Genomic DNA, 25,063 nt, shown 5'->3' on the forward strand with positions numbered 1-25,063 from the left:
GGAAAGAGGAAATGGAGGATGAGGAAATACAGCAAATGTGAAGCACTCCCTGTGGCACCTATTATATAAATAAAATAAAATAAAATAAGAAGAAAAAGAGAGAAAAGAAAAAAAGAGAAGGAAAAAAGGGGGTGGTCAAAGAAAAGGGAAGGAAACAAGCAAGAGAAAGAAAAGGCAAAAAATATATAAATAAACAAAAAAGGACCTTGGGGGATAAAATGGGTGAAAAGACCAGGAGATAATGCAATATTACCAACCAAGAAAAAAGAAAAAAGAAGAAAAGAAAAAAAACACAAATGCCTAGGGCTAGGATAATCAAGGACCTCAGATGGACCTCAGGGAGCAGGGGATTCAGGGATGGGAAGTCTGTGATATTACAGACTCAAGGTGTGTGAGTCTCTGGAGTGTGGGCCACCAGGGTTTAGGGGACACAGACCTGGGAACCAGACATCTGGTTAACAGGGGTCCTGGGAGCACCACAACACAACACAGCCATCAGGGATCCCCACAGCTGGGTGCCAGCCCTAGGGGGATGGGTCCTGCCTGCAGATTCTGAGCTCCATGTCAGAAACCCAAAATTCCACCTCTCACAATAATCTCTTCTGTCACTGTCTCACCAAATTGACTTCCAGACACCTCCTGCCCTGCTAGCCCACAAAACAGACTGCTGGTGGTGGTGCTGCACTAAACAGAGTTCAGGGACCACCGCAGATGGGCTGCCAGCCTAGGGGGAAGGATTCCTCTTAGAATTTCTGACCTCCCTGTCAGAAACCAAAAGTTCCACCTCTTGCAAGAATCTCCTCCATCACTGTCTCACCAAATCGATTTCCAGCCACCTCCTGCCCTGGAAGCCCCTGAAACAGCCTGCTTAGGGCTTGCAAACTCCCCAGCACAGCAAGGCCTCTAGGAATCACCACTGCCCGGCAGCAAGCCCCTGGGGGAAGCATCCCTCACACAACACCCACCTCCGTGAAAGAGACCCAACATTCTACCTCTTACAAGAATCTTCTCTGTCACCATCCCACTAAATTGATATCCAGACACCTCCTGGCCTGCAAACACCCAAAACATCCTGGTCCAGCAGGACTCCAACCCTACTCAGCTGCTTCTTTGCAGGAGAGATTATAAGGTGCACTCAGTGGCGCTGCTTCCTGCCGCTGGGTGCTGCTGCAGCCGCCTGGGGGAGTGTTGGCGAGGCTCGCCCACGGCCCGGCCCTCGCCCCACGGCGGCCTGCCAGGTGCGGTGGCACGCGGGCGCGGTGGCCTCCACCTGGCAGGCCAGGCCAGCAAGCACGCCGGCGGGACCAGCGGCCTGGACTTTTGTGCGGACAGCATCCTAAAATAAATCCATCAGAAGGACACCTTCTCAGGTTACCTTCGCCATAAGAGGAACTCTTTTACCAGGAGAAGTTTTTGCAATATGTGAAGCTGCGATGCTTTGGGAAACTGGAATCCTCAAAATGCTGTGGCTTTTCTCCCAGAGAATGAGACAGGTGAAAGCATGTCATGGAAAGCAGCCATTGTGCTCAGCAGAGGAGTGTCAGTTCAGTATCGGTACTTCCAAGGGTGCTTTTTAGAGCCAAAGGTACTCTGTATTGTGTACACATGTACCGTGTGATGATGCAGGGGCTGCCACGACTCTCGGTGGTCCATGTCAAGTCATAGTTCACAAGTGGGAGACTCATCTACAGCCATGATCAATAACCCCTTTAGAAAGTGAAATTGTTATTGACGATGGACTGTTTGGAATCCACAATGGTGTTGAAACTCTGGATTCTGGGTGGCTGACGGTGTCAGACTGAAATAAGATTATGTTTGCATTATTCTGAAAAACCTCCCGTCTCAATAACCAAGAAAAAATTTAAAAAATCTAGATTTAGGGTCAAGCTGACATTAGAGGGTCTGGAGGAAGATGGCGATGATAGGGTATCCCCCACTGTTCTTCACAAAATGTCAAACAGCCTGGAGATAGCCTTGATAAGCGACAGTGAGTTCAAGTGCCGGCATTCCCAGCCTGAGTGTGGGTACGGCCTGCAGCCTGACCGCTGGACGGAGTATAGCATCCAGACAGTGGAGCCCAATAACCTGGAACTCATCTTTGACTTTTTTGAGGAAGACCTCAGTGAACCTGTGGTTCAGGGCGACGCTCTTCCTGGACATGTGGGGACAGCGTGTCTCTTGTCATCCACTATTGCCGAGAGTGGGAAGAGTGCTGGAATTCTTACTCTTCCCATCATGAGCAGGAATTCCAGGAAAACAATAGGCAAAGTGAGAGTGGACTATATAGTCATTAAGCCTTTGCCGGGATACGATTGTGACATGAAATCTTCGTTTTCCAAGTACTGGAAGCCGAGAATACCCTTGGATGTTGGACATCGAGGTGCATGGAACTCTACAACAACTGCCCAACTTACTAAAGTTCAAGAAAATACTATTGCTTCTTTAAGAAATGCTGCTAGTCATGGTGCAGCATTTGTAGAATTTGATGTACATCTTTCGAAAGATTTTGTGCCTGTGGTATATCATGATCTTACCTGTTGTTTGACTATGAAAAAGAAATTCGATGCTGATCCAGTTGAATTATTTGAAATTCCAGTAAAGGAATTAACATTTGACCAACTCCAGTTGTTAAAGCTCGCTCATGTGACCGCATTAAAATCTAAAGATCGGAAAGAATCTGTGATTGAGGAGGAAAATTCCTTCTCTGAAAATCAGCCATTTCCTTCTCTTAAGATGGTTCTAGAATCTTTGCCAGAAGCTGTAGGCTTTAATATAGAAATAAAGTGGATTTGCCAACAAAGGGATGGCATGTGGGATGGTAACTTGTCAGCATACTTTGACATGAACCTGTTTTTGCATATAATTTTAAAAACTGTTTTAGAAAATTCTGGAAAGAGGAGAATAATCTTTTCTTCATTTGATGCAGATATTTGCACAATGGTTCGGCAAAAGCAGAACAAATATCCCATATTATTTTTGACTCAAGGAAAATCTGATATATATCCTGAACTCATGGACCTCAGGTCGCGGACAACCCCCATTGCAATGAGCTTTGCACAGTTCGAGAATCTACTGAGCATAAGTGCACACACCGAAGACCTGCTCAGAAACCCCGCCTACGTCCAGGAGGCCAAAGCGAAGGGGCTCGTCCTGTTCTGCTGGGACGACGACACCAATGACCCTGAGAACCAGAGGAAGCTGAAGGAGCTGGGAGTCAGTGGTCTAATTTATGACAGGATATATGATTGGATGCCCAAACAGCCAAATATATTCCAAGTGGAGCAGTTGGAGCGCCTGAAGCAGGAGCTGCCAGAGCTTAAGAACTGCCTGTGTCCCGCTGTGAGCCGCCTTGGTCCCTCACCCGTGTGGGGAGCCGGATCTCCACGTGGACGCCAACGGCGTGGATAACGTGGAGAAGGCGTAGCCTGCACCGCCGAGGCCGTTCCCACGTTGGCACGGGCGAGCGCTGCTCCTCTCTGCCTTTCAGGTGTCTCGGCCAATGAAACGATAATGACGCGTTTTACGCTTTCACTACAGCTTGCTAGAATTCCAAGTATGCTACTTAAATCACTTGGCCAGGTATAATTACCAGTCAGTCTCTTTACAATGAAAAGATTTATTGCTTGGTAAATATTTTAAACGAAATATGTAAATCTATAATGTTAAACAGATGTACATTAAAAACATTGAACTTGGAAATTAAAATATTATATAAATTTCTCATATTTATACTTGTTGCAGCTTTTCATTTGATCAGGTTTGAAATCTTTAGCACATGAGGAAATGACTATGCATAATTATACCTGACCATGGAAAACATAAGTACCTCAAATGCATGCATTTGCACTGGTGATTCCAACTGCACAAATCTTTGTGCCAACTGTGTGTATCTGTATTTTTACGTGGATCGACATGCACATGTCCCATTTTCATTCAGTATCCACCTTGAGGCTGCTGCCGTTTTACCACTTGACCAACGTTTTACCACGTTGACAACCAACGCCTGTGTAAACAGCCTGGAGGTGAAGCTTGGCAACATGTTTCATAAGTCTTTCAAAAGTTGTTTTGCATAAATGTTAAAATTTCAAAATGCTGCAGGGTATTTAATGTATAAAATATCAGTAATAGGGTGTATGCTTGCATACTTATGTAAAGTAGATCACAATGTATAAATTCTACTCAGTGCATGCTTTAGGTTTTAAGCATGAAATTGGACGTGTTTACTCTTAAGTCCTTGCATCTGTGGTGCTAGGTGAGTGTGAGAAGGTGTCAAGGACTGAAAATATTTTGTTGCCTAAAAAAAGCCTGTTTGTAGGTATTTTAAATTTGCTTATTATATTTTAAGTGTCTCTCACTACCTATTACACACCATTGCTTTGAGGGTTTATATTGTGTGTATGTTGTATAGTACTCTCCATGCAGGAAAAAAGAAAAGTCCTGAATTCTCATATTGGTATTCCTTATTGGTTAATGTATATCATGCATGTAATTTATTCAGAAATGTAGAAGCTCTTACTAAGTGTATGTGCATGTTTTTAGAATTATACTGCTGAGCTTTCTTTCATTAGAAGCAGATTGTTTTGACATAATTGTAACTTAAGGATGAATGTTAAATAAAATAACAAATTTGTTTTCTTCATTAAAAAAAAAAAATAAGGTGCACTCACTCAGATGCCATTTTGCCCCACCTCCCCTTTTGCCCATTTTTACTTTATTTTACTTTTTAAAAATTTTTAAAAAGATTTATTTTTTATTTATTTTCCTCCCCTTCCCCCCACCATTGTCTGCTCTCTGTGTCCATTTGCGTTATCCAGCAGCACTGGGAAACTGTGTCTCTGTTTTGTTGCATCATCTTGTGTCAGCTCTCTGTGTGTGTGGTGCCACTCCTGGGTGGGCTGCACTTTTTTCACATGGTGCAGCTCTCTTTGTGGGGCACACACCGTGCATGTGGTGCATCACTACGTGGGGATGCCCCTGTGTGGTACAGCACTCTTTGCATGCAGCAGCGCTGCGCATGGGCCAGCTAACCACATGGGTCAGGAGGCCCTGGGGCTCAAACCCCGGACCCTCCATATGGTAGACCAACACTATCAGTTGAGCCACGTCTGTTTCCCTGCCCATTTAAAAATATATACTTTTTAATTAAAAAAAAGATACTTAGATTACATAAATGTAACAAAAAATTTAGAGAATAATAAAAAATAATGAAATACATTAAAAATTTTAACAGTGTGCCTTTCATCACTGTAAGATCTGTTGTTCTATATGTACAGTGACATTTTCTTCCATTTATTCCCCCACTGTTTTACTTTTTTCATTTTGTCCTTAGAGAAGTTTTAGGTTACAGATAGGTCATGTACCAAATACAAGGGACTCCCATATACCCAACATTCTCCCCTTTCCTCCTCTTCCCGTTAATAACATTTTATATGTGAAAAGTATGTTTGTTACAACTGATGTACAAATATTGAAACATAGCTACGAACCATAGTAAGTGGTTTACATTATCCCAAATTTAATTTTTTTTATTTTTAAAAATTTTTATTGGCTTCATTTTTAAAGGAGGTTTAGATCACAGAATGGTTACAGCTGTGGCAGGGGAGGGTCATTGATGCAGGGTGTCAGTGATGGGGGCTCCATGGGAGGAAGCTCACCTGGGCCCATATATAATGCTGAGACCTGCTCAGCAATAGGTTGGCTTGAATGGAAGGTGATGCAAAGCATTAGAAATAAAGAGACAGAAAGACACAAGAGGGAAAATAAAGATGGAACCAGGGAACTCACAGCCTCTGGAACTGAGAACCTTGACCCCAGTTTCCACATTGTATTTATTAGCAATTACAAAGCAGTACCTATCCATGTTTACTTTCAAGGCTGTTTGTTATTACAACTGAAACATTTAGAATAATAGGGAACAGGCCATACAAAATTCAAATGCCTCCTCATGCCAACAATTTTCATGCTGACAAGACAGTGTTCCATCTAGTCAAGGCCCAGTGTTCCTAAGCCCACACTTCTTATCTGTATTATGGAAAGATTTTAACTTCAAGCCAGGTTCCCACGTTCAGATTCAAGCTATTTTCCCACATTTCCCCCTTCTTGTTTTTGTAAAGTAATGAATACAGTTCCGGAGGTTTTTTGTTGTACTAATCCCGGAGGGTTTGTAGCGTGTATCTGAGGACTAAATTACATACAAAACAGAGAGGAACAGATAATATACTTCCTAGAAGACACCCCTCCCCGACTCTTAATCCATATCATAGGGTTCAGGGATCTTAATCCATCTGCAATTCCTGTCATAGTTTGCGAGGCAGAAAGCAATTGCAAATGAGCATGTTGAATGCTTGTTTTTTGGGCTTGTAATTGAGAAATATCTAAACTTTAAATTGTTTTTATGACCATGCAAATTATATTTCACTATTCCGCAGGAATATCACTACTATTATATACATAGGGGGTCACACAAAACTAGATATATTCCAGTCACATTGTAGGCATAAGCTAATATTTACATTTTGTAATTCTTTTCTAAGCTCAAAACTGCATTTTATACATAATCTATAACTGCAGTAGATTATACAATGACAAAGAAGACATCCAACTAGCAGACATTTAATGAATAGCCCGTTTCTCATGGTCTTTTAATTCCCAACCAGCAAGGCTATATAGCCTGTACTCGATAAAAAATTCAAGCTATTTCCCCACAATATAAGGCATATAAATGTTTTCAAGTGTTCATGTGGCTTTGTCACTGAGGGTGTAGATTCACACAATACTGAAGGAATATTAAATCCCCATCCTGGGGAGCTCTGCCACATTCTCTAATAGATCAGCAAGAATCCCCTGAGTGCAGGGGCAATGACTAGTGAAGGAGGATGGTCCATTGACAGGCCCTTGATATTGGTGACTGTGCATATGAACATTTACTCTTGAAATAGAATGCCTAGTATTATAGGGTGCCTAAGAGTTGCCTCCTGGGAGCCTCCTTGTTGCTTAAATGTGACCTCTAAGCCAAACTCAGCAAATAAATACATTACCTTTCCCCCAATATGGAACATGACTCCCAGATGCAAACCTCCCTGGCACCAAGGGATTACTACCAACCACCAACTAGCAATGCAACTGGAGAAAGGCCTTGACCAAAAGGGGGAAAGGCAATGCATTTACATGCTGAGATTGGCTTAGAGACTGGCCACATTTGAGCAACATGGAATCTCTCAGGAGGTAACTCTTAGGCACCCTGCAGCTCTAGGCCTAGTTGAAATTTCAAGCACACAGGCTCATAAGCATAGTCATCAGTATCAACGGCCCATCATTGGACCATCCTTCTATATATAATTCATGCAGTGTAGCAGTGCTCCAAAATGAATTCATCAAATGCAATGAATGTGCCACAATGATGAAAGAGGTTGTTGATGTGGGAGGAGTGGGTGTGTGTGTGGAGTATATGGGAACCTTTTATATTTTTTAATGTAACATTTTTTGTGATTTTTGTATCTTTTTTAAAAAGGCAATTAAAAATTTGCAAAAAAAAAAAAATCAAGAACTAAAAGAGAAAAAAAGAAGAAGAAAAAAAGACTTATTGCCCTTAAGGGGACATGGAAGTGTGACCACAGGGGAAAGTGTGTGGGAATAAAGACATCTCAACATTCACAAAAAATAAAAAAGGGGAAAAGGGTAAAGACAAATGAGTTTATATGGCTAAGAGACTTCAAAGTGAATCAGGAGGTCATTCCAGAGGTTACGCTTATGCACATCTCAGCAGGTCTCATTGATAGGCAAAGTGGATACTACCCCTAAAAGCAGGGCTCCTGAGGGCTCTGGAGACATTCAGACACTATAGGCAGGGCAAATAGCTCAGGAGTTTGGTGCCTTGCCGGTGGGCCCTGCTTGGAATATATGCTCCCCAGAGAGACCAAGTTGGACTGTGTTGTGGTTTCCCTACACATGGCTCTTCTGTCCTTCTATTTGAACCTACAATTAGTACTGGAGTTGATAGGTGTGCATCCAAGAGACATAAATCTTTGGGTGGCCCATGTGCCAACTGGGCCCTGAATCTCAACAGACTTGCAACACCTACTCTCCAGTTCATTGGTCTCACCGAGGACAATTCAGATGGAGGTGGAGATGGACAACTACCATACCAAGGAACCAAGAGTCTACAACTGCAAGCAAGAGAGTCCCATCCATCAGCCCTATGGGATCATAGCCCCCTCTCAATTACAGGTGGAGTGGACATCACCATCCTAAAATCCTTAGGATTGGGGGATGAACTATGGACTAAAGTAGACTGGTATTCTACTTTAGTCTTATTGTGATTCTAGCAATGGAAGAAATTATATCATTGATGTGGAGGCAGTGGCCACTGGAGGTTCTGAGGGCAGGGAGAGGGAAAAACAGTTGTAATATGGGGACATTTTTGGGACTTGGAAATTATCCCAATTGACATTGTAATGACAGAGACAGGCCATTATAAATCTTGCCAAAAGCTACAGAATTGGGTGGGAGAGAGTGTAAACCACAATGTAAACTTTAATCCATGCTTAGTGGCAATGCTCCAAAGTGTGCTCATCAATTGCAATGAATGCACCTCACTAATGAAGGATGTTCTTAATGTGGAAAAATGTGGGAGGTGTAGGGAGCAGGGCATAAGGGAATCCCCTATATATATGTTTTTCTTTTTCCCCCTATATTTTTTATGTGACATTTGTATAATCTAAGTATCTTTAAAAAAAAAAAAAAAGAAAGAAAAGGTCAGTGACAACAACAGCAACAACAAAAACTATCTTCTAGGAATTTTATGGTACTCACTTTTACATTTAGGTCCTTGATCCATTTTGAATTTGTTTTTGTATAAAGTGTGAGATAGGGGTCCTCTTTCATTTATTGGTATATGGATATCCAATTCTCCCAGCATGATTTGTTGAAGAGACTCTTCTTTCCCAGTTGTGTGGACTTTGCAGACCTGTCAGATATCAGTTGGCCAGAGGTGACAGTCAACTTCTTAACTATCAATTCAATTCTATTGGCCAATATATACATATATATATATCTTACAAGTACCTTGGTGTTTTGACCACTGTAGTTTCATAATATGTTTTAAAGGCAGGACGTGTAAGTCCTCTTAGTTTGTTCTTTTTTTCCAAGATGTTTTTGGCTTTTTGGGGCACCTCACCTTTCCAAAATAGGTTGATAATTGACTTTTCCATTTCTGAATAAAGGATGTTGGACATTTTTTTAAATAAACTTTTAAAAATTGTCCTTTTAAAAAAGATACATAGATCACACAAACATTATGTTAAAAAACATGAGGTTCCCATATACCCCACCCCCACCACACCCCCACTCCTCCCACATCAACATCCCCTTTCATCATGAAAGCACATTCATTGCATTTGGTGAATACACACTGGAGCACTGCCACTCCACATGGACCATAGTTTACATTGTAGTTCTCCACATCAGTAATATAATTTCTTCCATTGCTAGAGTCACAATTCTATAGTAGAATACCAGCAAGTCCACTCCAATCCATATTATATTCCTCCATCCTGTGGACCTTGGGATGGCGAGGTCCACTTCACCTCTAATTCAACAGGGGCCTAGATCCCAGGTGGCTGATGGATGCGATTCTCCTGCTTGCAGTTGTAGACACTCTCGGTTCCCTGGTGTGGTGGTTGACCATACTTGCCTCCCCATCAGCTGACCTGACTAAGTCCAATGAACCAGAGGGCAGGTTTTGGAACTCTGCTGAGACTCAGGGCCCAGTTGGCACATGGACAGTCCAGAGATTCAAGTCTCCTGAGCATACACAAACCCCAGCACCAACCACAGATTCAGTAAAAGTGACAGAAGAGGCATGTGTAGAAAGGCCACATTGGAGTTCTTTTTTTAAAAATTTCTTCCTCAGTTTGCTCATTATTGGTGTACAGATATGCTGCTGAGTTTTGCTCATTGATCTTATAACCTGTGACTTTACTGAACTCATTTATAAGTTCTAGAAGCTTTGTTGTAGATTTCTAAGGGTTTTCTATTTATAGGATCATTTCATCTGCAAATAGTGAAATTTTGAATCCTTCCTTTCCAATTTGAATGTCTTTTATATCTGGTTCTTGCCTCAGTGCTCAAGCAATTACTTCTACAACAATATTAATAGGAGGGGTGGTAGTGGGCACCTTGTCTCGTTCCTGTTGTTAGAGGGAAAGATTTTAGGATTTCACCATTGTATATGATGTTAGCTGTGGGTTTTTCAAATATACCCTTTATCATGTTCAGAAAGTTTCCTTCTATTCCTATCTTTTGCAGTGTTTTTATCAAGAAAGGTGTTGTATTTTGTCAAATGCTTTTTCTGCATCTGTAGATATGATCATGTGATTTTTCCCATTTGACCTGTTTATGTGGTGTATTACATCGATTGATTTTCTTATGTTGAACCATCCTTGCATACCAGGGATGAAATCCACTTAGTCATGGTGTATAATTCATTTGATTTGTTGTTGAATACCATTATCAAGTATTTTCTTGAGGATTTTAGCATCTAGGTTCATTAGAGATTGCAGTGTCTTTTTAGCTTTGGTATTAGGGTAATGTTGACATGATAGAATGAGTTAGGCAATGTTCCTTCTACTTCGATTTTTTGGAAGAGTTTAATCAAGATTTGTGTTAGTTCTTTCCAGATTGTTTGGTAGAATTTGCCTTTGAAGCCATCTGACCCAGGGTTGTTCTTAGTTTGGAGGTTTTTAAAGACTGATTCTATCTCTTTAATTGCGATTGGCTTGTGGAGATCATCAATTACTTCTTTCATCAACGTAGGGTGCTTATGTGTTTCTAGGAATTTGTCCATTTCCTCTAAATTGTCTTTCTTTTGGATATAGTTTTTCAAAGTATCCTCTTACAATAGTCTTTTTTCTGTGGGGTCAGTGGTGATGTCCCATTTCTCATTTCTTATTTTGTGTATTTGCATCTTCTCTCTTTTATTCTTTGTTAGTCTAGCTAAGGGTTTGTCAATTTTATTGATCTTTTCAAAGAACCATTTCTTTGTTTCATTTTTTCAAGTGCTTTCTTATTTTCTATTTCATTTAGTTCTACGCTAATCTATGTTATTTCTTTCTTCTTCCTTTGGGTTTAGTTTTTTGTTGTTTTTTTTTTCACTAATTCCTCCAAGTATGCAGTTAGGTCTTCGATTTTGACTCTTTCTTCTTTTCTGATGTATGAATTTATGGCTCTGAATTTCCCTCTCAGTACAGCTTTTGCTGCATCCCATAAGTTTTGATATGTTCTGTTGTTATTTTCATTGGTTTCAAGGTAGTTACTGATTTCTTTTGAGAGTTCCTCCTTGACACACTATTTGTCTAAGAGTTTGTTGCTTAACATCCATATGTTGGTACCTAATCTGGTTCTCTGGCCCTTGCAGAATTCCAGCTTCATTCCATGGGTCAGAGAAATTATTTTGTATGATTTCAATCTTTACAAATTCATTGAAACTTTCTCTGTGTCCTAGCATGTGGTCTATCTTGGAGAAGATCCTTGTGCACTGGAGAAGAATGTATATCCTACTGTATTTGGGTGTAATGTTCTGTATATGTCTATTTGGTTCATATCCTCTAATATTTCATTCAAAATCTTTGCTTCTTTATTAATTCTCTGTTGAGGTGTTCTGTCCAATGTTGATAATGGTGTATTAAAGTCCCCCATTATAATTGTAGAGGCATCTATTCCTTTACTTAGCTTTTCCAGTGTTTGACTCATGTATTTGGAGTCCCCTCAGTTAGAAGAATAAATGTTTATAATTGTTCTTTCTTCTTGAGAGGTTACCCCTTTTACTAAATCTGTTTAATTTTAGATGTACTTCTTCCACATCACTAATTCTTTCCTTTGCTTCTTCAAATCTGCTGTCATTTGCTGAGAGTGTATTTGTGATTTCTTGAATTTTGCCATTCATCACCATGATATCTGTTATCTTCTTGCATATGTTTACAGTTCCTTCAGGATGCTCTCCAAGTGTTTCCAAACTGAATATGGAAAAGAATATAGTATGAATTAAAAGGCCAGTGTGATCAGGAGAGAGGGAAATACAAAAGAAAGGATAACACAAAGAGAAAATAAAAGAGAGAAAACAGAATAGAGGTGTTAGAAATAAAAAGTCAGAAAAATTGGGGGCTAAGCAATGAGAGGTGGAATGTGAGAGCAACAGCAGAAGATGGAAGATAGAAAGATGCAACAAAAGGAGATAGCATTGGTAGGCAAAATCAGTACACACAAAAAACAGGAAATTGAGGATGAGAAAGCACAGAAAGCAAGAAATACTGCATGCAGCACATAATAGAAAAAAGAAGAAATAAAAAAGAAGAAAAAAAAAGGCACTGGGGGGATAAAGAGAAAGGAAAGACAAGAAAACAAACAAAAAACCCAGACAAGCCCTCAGGCAAGGTGTCCTCTTTACAGTTGAATAAACTGCTTAGGAATCTGTCCTTCCCCCTTTCTCCCTTCTCTGTCCCCCAGGGCAGCAGGAAACCTCTGCGAGCTCCCCTCTGAGATTCAAGTGAGACCCTGGTGAACCAACTCACCACAGAAAATAATGATTCTCAGTCTCTTTGAGAGCTAGCATCCATACCTTGCCAGGAACCCTAAATATGCTACTGGAAACCTACCAAGGCTACTATCCCCCTCCCTTAGGTATGTTGCACAGGATTAGTTAATTGCTTGATTCTGCCTTCTCCTGGACCATTTTTCCCTATCCCAGGGCATTTAGGTAAATTCGGCTTCCTTAGCAGATTCACCTCTCCTCTCTTCCTGATCTCTCCTCAATCCAACTGGCATGCTCCTCCAGTCTCGAAAAAGGGAGGACCAGACATTTGAGTCTGCACTCCTTGGGGTCCTTTGCAACTCTCACCAGAACCCTCCCACTCTTGGAGTTTGTCTGAGACTGGTGGGCTTAGGGGAATGCTGGGTTCAGGGAATGCTGGGTTCAGGGAATGCTGGATTCAGGGAATGTGGGCTTCGGGAGCATGGACTCGGGGAACATGAGTTTGAGGAATGTGGGGTACAGAGAATGTGGGGTTTGGGGAATGCAGGATACAGAGAACGTGGGGTTTGGGGAACACAGGGTTCAGGGAATGTGGGTTTGGGTATCATGGATTTAGGGAACCAGGGACTCAGGAATGTTGCTGTGCAACTGGCAGTGTTCAGGGAATGCTGTGGCTATCAGCCCTAGTGGAAGGGTTCAGCCTTCCCACAGTTTTCGGCATAAGTGCCAGAAACCCATGGTTTTACCTTAAACAAGCATTCCTTTTGTTGTACTCTCTCCAGATCAATGTCCAGAAACCTCCTGCTTTGTGGGTTCCCAAAACAGCCTACTCAGGCAGGATTCTGCCCCCACTCAGCTGGCTTTTGGCAGGAGAGACGATGAGGGTGCACTCACTTGGATACCATCATGCCCCACCTCCCCCTCTCATTTTTTACTTCATTTTTTTCTCTCTCAGGCTAGCTAAGTGTTTGTTGATTTTGTTGATCATTTTGGAGAATGAACTTTTTGTTTTATTGATTCCCTCTATTGCCTTTTTGTTCTCAATTTCATTTATTTCTTTTGTGATCTTTATTATTTCTTTCCTTTGGCTTAGTTTGGGACATGTTTGCTGTTTTTTCTCTAATTCCTCCAAGTATACACTTAGGTCTTTGATTTTAGCTCTTTCCTTTTTTTGTCTTTATTTATTTATTTTTAATGTTACATTAAAAAAATATGAGGTGCCCATATATCTCCTGCCCCCCTCACCCCACTCCTCCCATATCAACAACCTCCTCCATCATCATGGGGCATTCATTGCACTTGGTGAACACAACTCTGAGCACTGCTGCAACACATGGACAATGGTCCACACTATACTCTACACTCTCCCCCAGTCCACCCAGCAGGCCATGGCAGAACATACAATGTCCACAACTGTCCCTGCAGTACCACCCAGGACAACTCCAAGTCCCAAAAGTGCTCCCACATCACATCTCCTTCTCCCTACCCTCAGCAGCTACTATGGGCACTGTCTCCACATCAATGCTACATTTTCTTCCATTACTAATCACAATAGTTCCAGGATAGAATATCAGCAAGGCTACACTAATTCATACTCTATTCCTCCATCCTGTGGACCCTGGGGTGGTTATGTCCACTCCACCTCTATATTGAGAGGGGGCTTAGATTCCACTTGGATGATTGATGCAACTCTCCTGCTTGCAGTTGTAGGCACTCTTGGCTCCCCGGTGTGGTGGTTGACCTTCACCTCCCTGCTAGCTGGCTAGAGTAAGTCCAATAAACCAGAGGGTAGGAGTTACAAGTCTGCTGAGGCTCAGGGCCTGGCTGTCACATAGACAGTCCAGAGATTCAGGTCCCCTGAGTATACACCAAACCCCAGTGCCAACCACAGGTCTGGTAAAAGTAACAGGAGAGGCTTGTGAACAAAGATCACATCTGAGTCCAACTCCATCACACTCAGGAACACAAACTCCAAAATAGGGCCAACTGACAAGGCACTGAAGTCCATCTACCATGACCATAGAGCCTGTGGGTTTCTATAGCCCTCAGGAAAACCAGTACCTGGGGTTGAATCAACTTTGGCTGTCTCTGGGACCCTCCTGAGGCGTGCATAAGGGTGACCCCTCTGATGACCTCCTGATTCCTTTTTGGAGACTCATAGCTATACAAACTCATTTGTCCTTTCCATTTCCCCCTTTTATTCAAGGTCAAAAAGCATTTTTAACACCTGATATTACATGTAGGCTGAGATATTCTGCTGGTCTTAGTTGATCCTTTATTCAAGGTCGTTTTCTAGTTATATCATCAGCTGGTACTTGATAGTAATCCCTTTGTGCCAGGAAGGCTCTTCCATGGGAGTCATGTCCCATACTGGGGGGAAGGCAATGCATTTGCATGCTGAGTTTGGCTTTGAGAGTTCTCTTTCCTTTTTAAAATGTAAGTATTGAGAGCTTATATAAGGTACTGCCTGTAATTACTTTCAGCACTGCCTCTCAGCACTGCCTCTCTGGCAGCCTTTGCTGAATCTCAAAGGTTTGATATGTTGTGTTCTTGTTTGCATTAATCTTGGTATATTTACTGATTTCTTTCATGATTTTTTTTTGACCCACTGATTACTTAAAAATATGCTGTTTAATCTCCTTATACTGGTGAATTTCCCTTTTTTTCCATCTGTTATTGATTTTCAACTTCATCCTATTATGATCAGAGAAAGCATTTTATATAACTTCTGTCCTTTTACATTTATTGAGACCTAGCTTGTGACCCAATATATTGTGTATTGTGGGCACCCATTTTAGGATAATAAATAGTTATGATTGATATTCCTTCTAGGTGCATTGTCTCTTTTATTAATATTTAATGACCTTCTTCATCTCTTATAACAATTTTGCATTTAAAATCTATTTTGTCTGATATTAGTATCATTACTCCAGAACTTTTTTGGTTACTATCTGCATGGAATATCTTTCTCCAGTCTTTCACTTTCAGCCTGATTATGTCCTTGCATCTTAGGTGAGTGTCTTATTGAGAGCATATAGATGGCTCATAGTTTTTATCCATTCTGTCAGTCTGTGTCTTTTGATTGTGGAGCTCAATCCATTAACCTTCAATGTTATTACCATAAAGGCATTATTTATTTTGTACATCTTATACTTTGACTTTCTGTTTCCATACCTTATTATTGCCTGTCTTTTCACCCTTGTGATTATTATCCTTCCTGATAATCTTCATTTCTACACTCTTCCCTAAGTCTCTTGCCCTTATCTTTTCCTTTCAGGCTACAGAACTCCCTTTAGTATCTTTTATATATCCAGTCTTTTGATAATAAACTCTCTCAGTTTTATTTGTTTCTGAATACTTCAATCTTACCCTCATTTTCGAAGGGCCTTTTGCCAGATAAAGAACTCTTAATTGCCAGTTTTACTCTTTGAGAGCCTTCAATACATCATTGCACTCTCTTCTCACCTCCATGTTTTTGGATGAGATCAGCACTTAGTCTTACTGAGTTTCCCTTATATGCGATGCATTGCTTTTTCTCTTGTCATTTTCAGAATCATCTCTTTATCTCTGGCATTTGACATTCTGAACAGCAGATATCTCAGATTATGTCTGTTCAGATTTATTCTGTTTTGGGTGTACTGCCCTTCTTCAATATTGATATTTATGTCTTTCATAAGGGGTGGCAACTTTTTGGTCACTATTATTTCAAATATTTTTTTTTTCCTTTTCCTGTTCTCTCCTCCCTCAGGGACACCTATTACACATATGTTTGTGTGTTTTATGTTGTCTTTCAATCCTCTGTTTCATTTTTTCCCAGTCTTTTCTGTTTCTATTCTCCTGTATTTTCAAGTTCAGATGCTCACTCGTCCAATTCACTAATTCTATCCTCCACCAATTCAAATCTGTTTCATGCCTCTAATGTATTTTTTCATCCCCCTTGCGACTTTTTTGTCTTTGTTCATTTCACTGTACATACTTCTGTGTCTGTATTATTTGTTTTCCCCTCCCCCCTTGCAGCTTGTTTGCTGTTTGCTCTCTGTGTTCATTCGCTGCTGACTCTTCAGTGTTCTTGCTTGTCTCCCTTCTTTTGTTGTATCACTTTTGCTCAGTCAGCTCTCTGTGGCATCTGTGGGCCAGGCAGTGCTCTGCGGTGCCTGTGGGCTGGGCAGCACTCCACAGCATGCGGGCGAGCCTGCCTTCACAAGGAGGCCCCAGGACATGAACCCAGGGCCTCCCATATGGTATACAGGAGCTCATCTGATTGAGCCTCAGCCGCTTACCCTCTAGTGTATTTTAATCTCATTCATTATGTCTTTCATTCCCACTGTTATTTTTCTTTGCAGGGTTTCTAATTGCTTTTTATGCTCACCCAGTGTCTTTTAATGTCCTTTATTTCTTTAGCTATACTTTTCTTCAACTGTTTAAGATTTAGGAGATTTGTTTGAACATCATTGATTAGTTTTCTTATATCCTGTGTCTTTTCAGGATTTTTTATTTGAAACTTTGGCTAGACTGTATCTTCCTTTTTCTTAGTATATGTGCATTTGTGCTGCTATCTAATTATCTATTTATATAGGTGAATTTAATGTTCAATTTCTCTCTCTCTATTTTAAAGATTTATTTATTTTGCAATTTCTCTTCCTTGACAAGTGGTTTCGTTTCACTGCTCTTCTTTGGTTTTTGGTTCAACCTATTCTAAATCTGTATGATTGCCCAGCTTACATTTTCAAAAGAGGCCCAGGGACCCACTAATGGGGTGCAGAACAGATTCAAGGTTGCCCAACCATGACTCCAGAAGGCTTTTTTACTTATTGCAGTTTCCCGGCCTGCCAGCAGATGGCACTCTTTTATGACTCTTTCCACCGAGGTGTCTCTTTTAACCTCGACTCACTGGTGATTCTGGTCTGGTGGGAGATGAGATTCAAAACAAAATCCAGGGAAGCGGACTTGGCCCAGTGGTTAGGGCGTCCATCTACCACATGGGAGGTCTGCAGTTCAAACCCTGGGCCTCCTTGACCCATGTGGAGCTGGCCCATGTGCAGTGCTGATGTGCACAAGGAGTGCCCTGCCATGCAGGGGTGTCCCCCACGTAGGGGAGCCTCACGCGCAAGGAGTGTGCCCCATAAGGAGAGCCACCCAGCATGAAAGAAAGTGCAGCCTGCCCAGGAATGGTGCCGCCCACACAGAGAGCTGACACAAGATGATGCAACAAAATGAAACACAGATTCCCATGCCACTGACATCAACAGAAGTGGACAAAGAAGACGACACAGCAAATAGACACAGAGAACAGACAACCGGGGGGGGAGGGGAGAGAAATAAATAAATAAATAAATATTAAAAACAAAACAAAACAACAGGATCCACTAGTAAAACTCAGTGAAGAGAAACCACACTCTTCCCCCTAATACACCCTTCCTTGCCATCAGGAGGAAGACCTCCATTCCCCTCTCAGCTGGCTGCAGTGGCCATTGGTTTTACCCCCAGGCTGTTTGCTTTGAGGGTGAGCAATGGGTGCCATTCCTGGCCATGGAGACTAATAACTCACAGTTTTGTCTTGGCCTCTTCATCTCTGTCCATCCTGGACAATGCACAGCACTCTCCTGGACTGCAGATCCCCATAGCAGTTCCTTTTGAAGCTTTTTGTCCTTCCTCCATTGTTTTTGTAATAGAGTTTAGCCCTGCCACCCTACTCTGATGCCATATTCCCAGAAGTCTCCAGGGCACTTTTCTACATACCTTTAATCATAGAACTTTCCTGATGGTATTGGGTCTATTTGTCTCTCTGATTCAGACATTGAGATCCTTTAGAGTTTTGTTCCTTTATATCCTCAGCACTTAAACAGTGCCTTGGGACACTGACATTCAGTAAGTGCTTGAGTGGATGAATAATATAAGGCAAAGAGTTAGAAAAAAATGCCCCCAAAAGATAAACAAAAGTCACACCTGTCCCCTTCACTTAAAAGTGTTCTATATTGGAGATTATTTGGAAGGTAAAGATGATCCACATTATTTAGGTTATTTCTCTTTATAGAAGATGCAGGGTCAAAATTTAACCATTTTGATGCCAGTGACAAAAAACATTTAGCTCTGTTCTCTTAAATTGCTAAATAATGAATGCAATAGATATTTTCACCTCATCTGTGACTTGCCATCATCTTAGGGATAGTATAAATGGTTTGAGGAAGTTTTTTTGTTAAAGACATGTCCTGAGGCTTTTAAAAGAAGAAATTATAATAATTTTATGTTAGCCTATGAAATAGATGCAAATGCTTTAAAGGCTCCTTCTCAAAACTGAGCTACTCCCTTTCATCACCATTTTATTCACAGAGATAACAAAGCCAATTTGGCATGAAGTTTCTCAATCTACCCTTGACTTCCTCTTAGTACTTCTGTTTCTGTGTCCCTGTCTTCTACTCCTTTCCTTTTAGCCTTCCTACTAATTTCATAAAAGAGGTAGCACTCCTCTTTCTGAAAGATCATGTTTTAATCTATTCCCTGGCATATTTACCAAACTTCTGCCCTCATCCTTAAAACATATATAAGTATTCTTCAACTTAAAAGTGAATTAAAATTTAAATAGTCACTTGGTTTTTGCTGCATGATGACATGATAATCACTAATAGCTGTGAGGTTCCTTGTCTTGTGTCAGTTCAATGGTAAATAATTATCCCATTGCTTCTTCACAAACCTGTGGAGATGTCCCTACGTGATTTGCTGAACGGTAAGCATCTACTTTATCATGGAGCCAGGATTCAAACTTGAGTTAGTCTAACTCAGGAGTCAAGATATGTGACCACAGGACAGAGGTAAGTTTAGAAGCAGCTCGAGATATGAAGTCCAAAGCTGCCCCCTGCTATAGCAGGATGGCCATGGGCAAGTTAGTAACACCTCAGAATCCCAGTTTCTTTCCTTATGAAAGGGTTACTACCTCAACAAGCTCTTGTTCTAACTGAACAGGAGAATGTATTTCAAACAGTGAGCACTGAGCCTGAGCATTGCTCTCCCAGTCTCTCCTTCACCTCAATGCTGTCTCTCTCTTTTTCCTCACCCCTTCCATTCTTACCCACAGGCAACTGGCTTCCATGTCTGTATTCTGCTGATAGACATAATTCATTACCCTTCCTAAATGTCTGCTGGAGGCAACAAACTGTGAATTACTCTCAAAAGGCAATAATACCCACCTTCCATCCTATCTTCTTTCACTTTTCTTTTCCTCTCAGATGCATTTGTCACCAAAAGCCACCCCCTTTCCTTTCAAAACTGTTCCTTCCCCTGACTTGTAAGACTGCGTTACCTTAGTTCTCTTCTTGTGAATCCCTTAACCACTTCTTTTTTTTTAAGATTTATTTATTTCTCTCCCCTTCTTCCCCCGCTCCAGTTGTCTGTTCTCTGTGTCTATTTGGTGCATCTTCTTTGTCTGCTTCTTTTGTTGTCTGCGGCACAAGAATTTGTGTTTCTTTTTGTTGTGTCATCTTGTTGTGTCAGTTCTCCTTGTGTGCGGCACCATTCCTGGGCAGGCTGCACTTCCTTTCACGCTGGGCGGCTCTCCTTATGGGGTTCACTCCTTGTGCATGGGGCTCCCCTACGCGGGGGACACCCCTGCGTGGCACGGCACTCCTTGTGCACATCAGCACTGCACATGGGCCAGCTCCACACGGGTTAAGGAGGCCCAGTGTTTGAACCGCGGACCTCCCATGTGGTAAGCGGACGCCTAACCACTGGGCCAAGTCCACTTCCCCCCCTTTCCTTTTAAAACTGTTCCTTCCCATGACTTGTAAGACTGTGTTACCTTAGTTCTCTTCTTGTGTATCCCTTAACCACCTCTTCTTTTTCACCATTTTCATGTCCATTCTTTGATATTATAGTTTATCCTGGACCTTCTTGTATCCTTGAAGAAGTCTCATTTCATGTTCAACCATAACATCTTATAGTTGATCCCTCAATGTACATCTCCAGGCTCATGTTTCTAATTGCCAAACTGACGGATGCCTTACCCTCACATCACACTCACTAAGTGTAAAACATTAACTTCTCCCTCAAACCATCTGCCACTTCCAAATTTCCTCTCTGATGGTGTCACTGTGTAGTTAGTGAAATAGAATATTAAGTTTGAGTTCATATTCTTACTCCTTTTCTGGCTGCTCTTATAAAGTCTTTCTCCATGTTTCATTCATTTTTCCTTGAACTCTGTTTTTGTTCATTCCTTCCCTTCCTGGCCACCTCTCCAAGCCACCTGTTCATTGTTTATTATCAAGTTGATGGCAGCAGCTTCAAGGTACCTTCTATGATGTCACATAGCCTGCTGTTGCACTCTCCCCCATAGACTATTTTCACAATTTTATCCCTTATCACAGTTGTTCTCAAGCCTGCTATTTTTAAGAAATGCATACAACCTCCTCCCAAATGTTTAGAAAATAGTAAGATAGATAAATGCTAGAGGGTAGAGAAGGTAGGAAGGAAGAATGGAAGGAGGGTAGGGGGAAGGAGGGAAGAGGCAGGGAGGGGAGGGGAGGGAGGAATGAGGGAAGGAAAGAAAGAAATGGCAAAGGTTAAGAGTTGGTGGAACAGGGTAACTGTGTGTGGGGTTAAGTTGGCATTCTCTGTATGGGGTTTATATTATTTTTGCAACTGTCCCATAAGTTTGAAATTTCTTCAAGATTAAAAGTTTAAAAAAAATTGTGCATGGAGAACACAGGTAAATAGCAATTAAAACAGAAATAAAATCATGTTATGCAAAAAAAAAAAGACATCTAAGAACTGTCCAAGCCCCAGCCTATTGGATCAGGATTTCTGTGAGTGGGGCTCAGCATATATATTTTTTAAAAGTTGCACAGGTGGGGAAGTGACTGTGGCTCAATTGATTGGGCTCCCGTCTACTATATGGAAGGCATGAACCCAGGGCCTCCTTGTGAAGGCAAGCTGGCCTGTGCCCACAGAGAGCTGATGGCCCATGCCCATGGAGAGCTGGCACAGCAAGAGGACACAACAAAGGGAGACAAGCAGACACAGAAGAATGCTCAGCAAATGGACACAGAGAACATACAGTAAGCAAGCCACAAGGGGGGTGGAAATAATTTTAAAAAATAAAATAAAATAATAAAATGCTGTTTTGTTTTAAAAAAAGTTACACTGGTGATTCTGATGTACCAATAAGGTTGAAAACGTCCTTTGTCAGGTCTATGTCTTGTACCAGAGCTTATGGTGATTTCTAGCAGTTCTTTGCTATGCTGTCATTTCCTCTTCCTGTTTCTTAAGGCCGTTTGTGAACCCATCCACCTATATGTCTCATGATGGCTCAGCATACCTACTTTGTTGGGTTAAGCATCTCTTCCATCCTGTACTGGCACAATTCTCATTCTACCCTCCCTTTATATTCCTTTATGGTGTTCCCTTATTGTCATTACTTTTTTTATCCTTTCATACATTAAAATCTTATCTAAGGAAGTGGCTGTGGCTCAATCTATTGGGCTCCCATCTACCATATGGGAGGCCCTGGGTTCATGTCCAGGGGCCTCCTTGTGAAGGCAAGCTGGCCCATGCCCATGGAGAGCTGATGGCCATGCCCACAGAGAGTTGGCACAGCAAGATGTCCCAACAAAGGGAGCCAAGCAGACACAGAAGAACGTGCAGTGAATAGACACAGAGGGCAGACAGCAAGCAAGCTGCAAGGGGGGGGGGGGTTAAAAAAATTTAATCTACTATTCTTCCCACACCAACTTGCATGATGGTTTTTTGGTTTTTGTTAGATTTTTCGTGATTCTTCTGGTCTTCACACGTCTCCTTTTATTCCACAGGAGACTGTTGATCATTAGTGTTCCAGAATTTAATCTTTGGCTATATACTCCCTTAAAGCTCACTTAATATATTTTGTTTTGGCATCCTCAGGGCCTGTATCTAATGTTAACTCAAACACTGAATAATTCCTCTACTGAAATTTTTAGACTTTTATCCCAGCCTCTCTATATAATGTAGCTACCATTTAATAAGCATCTAGTTAAAGTGCTTTACATTTTTTACCTCATTATAAGTCTCACAAAAATGAAATGTAGACTGAATTACCCTTGTTTTATGAAGGAGAAAAATACAAGCAGGGAAGTAAATTGCCCAATGTTACAAAACTTAGAAATGGCTCAGCCAGGACTTAAACCTGACTCACTGTGATCCCAAAAGCCTTGCTCTATACACTATAATGTGTTGCCTCCCCAATCAAAAATGGGAAGTTTGTTTTTCATTTGTTTAATAAACATATCCACAGATAAAGCATTGCTAAATATCTTTTTAATTTACAAAAACCCCTTTGTTTGAAATTGTGCTTGTCTTTTTAGGAATTACACTGTCAATCTCTTCAGGAATATGAAAAATCATGGATTGAAACAGAAGAACATCATTTTGAAGACAAACTGGTGGAAGATTTAGCAGTATGCTTTTAATGGAGTCATAGAATTAAAGAGAATTTGGACTTGGCGAAATAAAGTTGGCATGGGCAGTTGTTCTTTTAAATTATTTCTCAAAGCATCTTTAGAAACATCAGAACCAGAATATAATTTTTGGTGGAAAGATTATCCACTAAAAATAAAGTGAAGGTTAACAAAAGACCATAAGAATTGCTTGTTTTAGAAAATACACAGAAGAGTAGACTAGGCAGTGGGAAGTCATGATAAATACAGAGACAAATATATAGAGAGAGTCACAATAAATTTAAATATAGAGATTATGGGTCTGTCAAAGTTGTTAAGGTGAGTTGTGTCATTGAAAGTACAGCAGAGGCAGGGCCAGATGGTGTCTGAGTGAGTGCACCTTATAATCTCTCCTGCAAAGAAGTGGCTGAGTAGGGTTGGAATTTTGCTGGACTGGGCTGTTTTGGGTGTTTGCAGGACAGGAGGTGTCTGGACATTGATTTAGTGGGATGGTGACAGAGAAGATTCTTGTAAAAGGTAGAATTTTGGGTCTCTTTTACGGAGATCGGGGCTGCACGCGGGATGCTTCACCCTGGGGCTGGTGGCCTGGTGGTGGTGATTCCTGGAGGCTTTGCTGCACTGGGGGATTCCCATGCCCTGAGTGGGCTATTCAGGGACTTGCAGGGTGGGAGGTGTCTGGAAGTCGATTTGGTGAGACAGGGAAGGAAGCAATTCTTGTGAGATGTGTAATTTTGGATTTCTGACACAGAGATCAGACTTCCAGCTACAGCTCCTCCCCCTAGGGTGGTCGGCCCATCTGCAGCATCCCCAAACTATTTGTCATACAGTGGCACCCCCAGTAGGCTGTTTTGGGGGCTTGCAGAGCGGAAGGTGTCTGGAAGCCGATTTGGTGAGACAGAGATGGAGGCAATTCTTGCGAGATGTGGAATTTTGGGTTTCTGACATGGAGATCAGAGCTTCTGACTAGAGCCCCCTTCCTAGGGCTGGCAGCCCATCTGTGGCATTCCCTGAATTGTCTGTAGTACAGCGTCACCCCCAGCAGGCTGTTTCAGGCGCTTGCAGGGCGGGAGTTGATTTGGTGAGACAGTGGAAGTTGATTTGGTGAGACAGTGACAGAAGAGACTCTTGTGAGAGGTGGAATTTTGGGCTTCTGACACAGAGGTCAGAGTTTGTGGGTGTGAACCCTCCCCCTAGGGCTGGTACCCAGCTGCGGGGATCCCTGAAGGCTGTGTTGCGCTGTGGTGCTCCCAGGCTCTCTGTTAACCAGATGGGTGGTTCCCAGGTCTGTGTCCCCTAAACCCTGGAGGCCCACACCTCAGAGACTCACACCTCTTGAGTCTGCAATAGCACAGACTTCCCATCCCTGAATCCACCATGCCCTGAGGTCCATCTGAGGTCCTTGATTGTCCTAGCCCTCAGTGTTAGTGTTTTTTTTTTTTTCCTTTTTCTCTTTTTTCTTTTTCTTTATTGCCTTGGCTGCTAATATTGCATTATCTCCTGGTCTTTTCTCCCATTGTGTGCCCCAAGGTCCTTTTTAGTTTACTTAGGTTTTTTTTCTTTCTTCTTTCTTTTTCTTGCTTGTTTCCCTCCCTTTTCTTTGCCCACCCCTCTTTTTTTCCTCTTTTTTTTCTTTCTCTCTTTTTCTTCTTATTTTATTTTATTTTATTTATACAATAGGTGCTGCAGGGAGCTGTCACATTTGCTGTACTTCCTCATCCTTCATTTCCTTGATTCTTTATGAATTGATTTTGGCCACCTACACTATCCCCTTTCCTCCACATCTTGCTATCCTCCATCATCTACTGTCTCTCTTACAGTCCACCTCCCTTTCCTTGGTCCCCAAATTGTCTAACTTTTAATTTCTAATACCTTTGTTCTGTTTTCTATCTGTTATCCACTCTTGATATTATTCTTTCTTTTCTCTTTCCCTCTCTCATGAAAACACTGGCTTTGTAATTCATACTATATTTCTCCCTATAATCAGTTGACCATCCTATTATAGGTACTCTACTTACTTCTATAACTCTACACGACTTACATGAGTCTAATATCCATTCTCCCAGATCTCACAGTGTTGCTCTGTTAACATTTATTACCAACACTACTTTACACATTT

The 25,063-nt window shown here is 41.5% G+C and overlaps 1 protein-coding gene and 1 pseudogene across 1 annotated transcript in view; one reads left to right on the forward strand and one right to left on the reverse strand.

Annotated features, from left to right (window-relative positions):
- Positions 1-1,343: 1,343 nt before the first annotated feature.
- LOC101413167 (glycerophosphocholine phosphodiesterase GPCPD1 pseudogene) lies at positions 1,344-5,130 on the forward strand (annotated as a pseudogene).
- Positions 5,131-5,755: 625 nt separating this feature from the next.
- LOC101413597 (zinc finger protein 699-like) overlaps positions 5,756-25,063 on the reverse strand; it is a 132,474-nt gene continuing 113,166 nt past the window's right edge. Inside the window, exon 3 of the transcript XR_011647788.1 lies at positions 5,756-12,011. The gene's annotated coding sequence lies outside the window, so the exon portion shown is untranslated. The remainder of the gene's footprint in view (positions 12,012-25,063) is intronic.

Source organism: Dasypus novemcinctus, chromosome 30 (genome assembly GCF_030445035.2).
Source record: "Dasypus novemcinctus isolate mDasNov1 chromosome 30, mDasNov1.1.hap2, whole genome shotgun sequence".
Taxonomy (NCBI): Eukaryota; Metazoa; Chordata; class Mammalia; order Cingulata; family Dasypodidae; genus Dasypus; species Dasypus novemcinctus.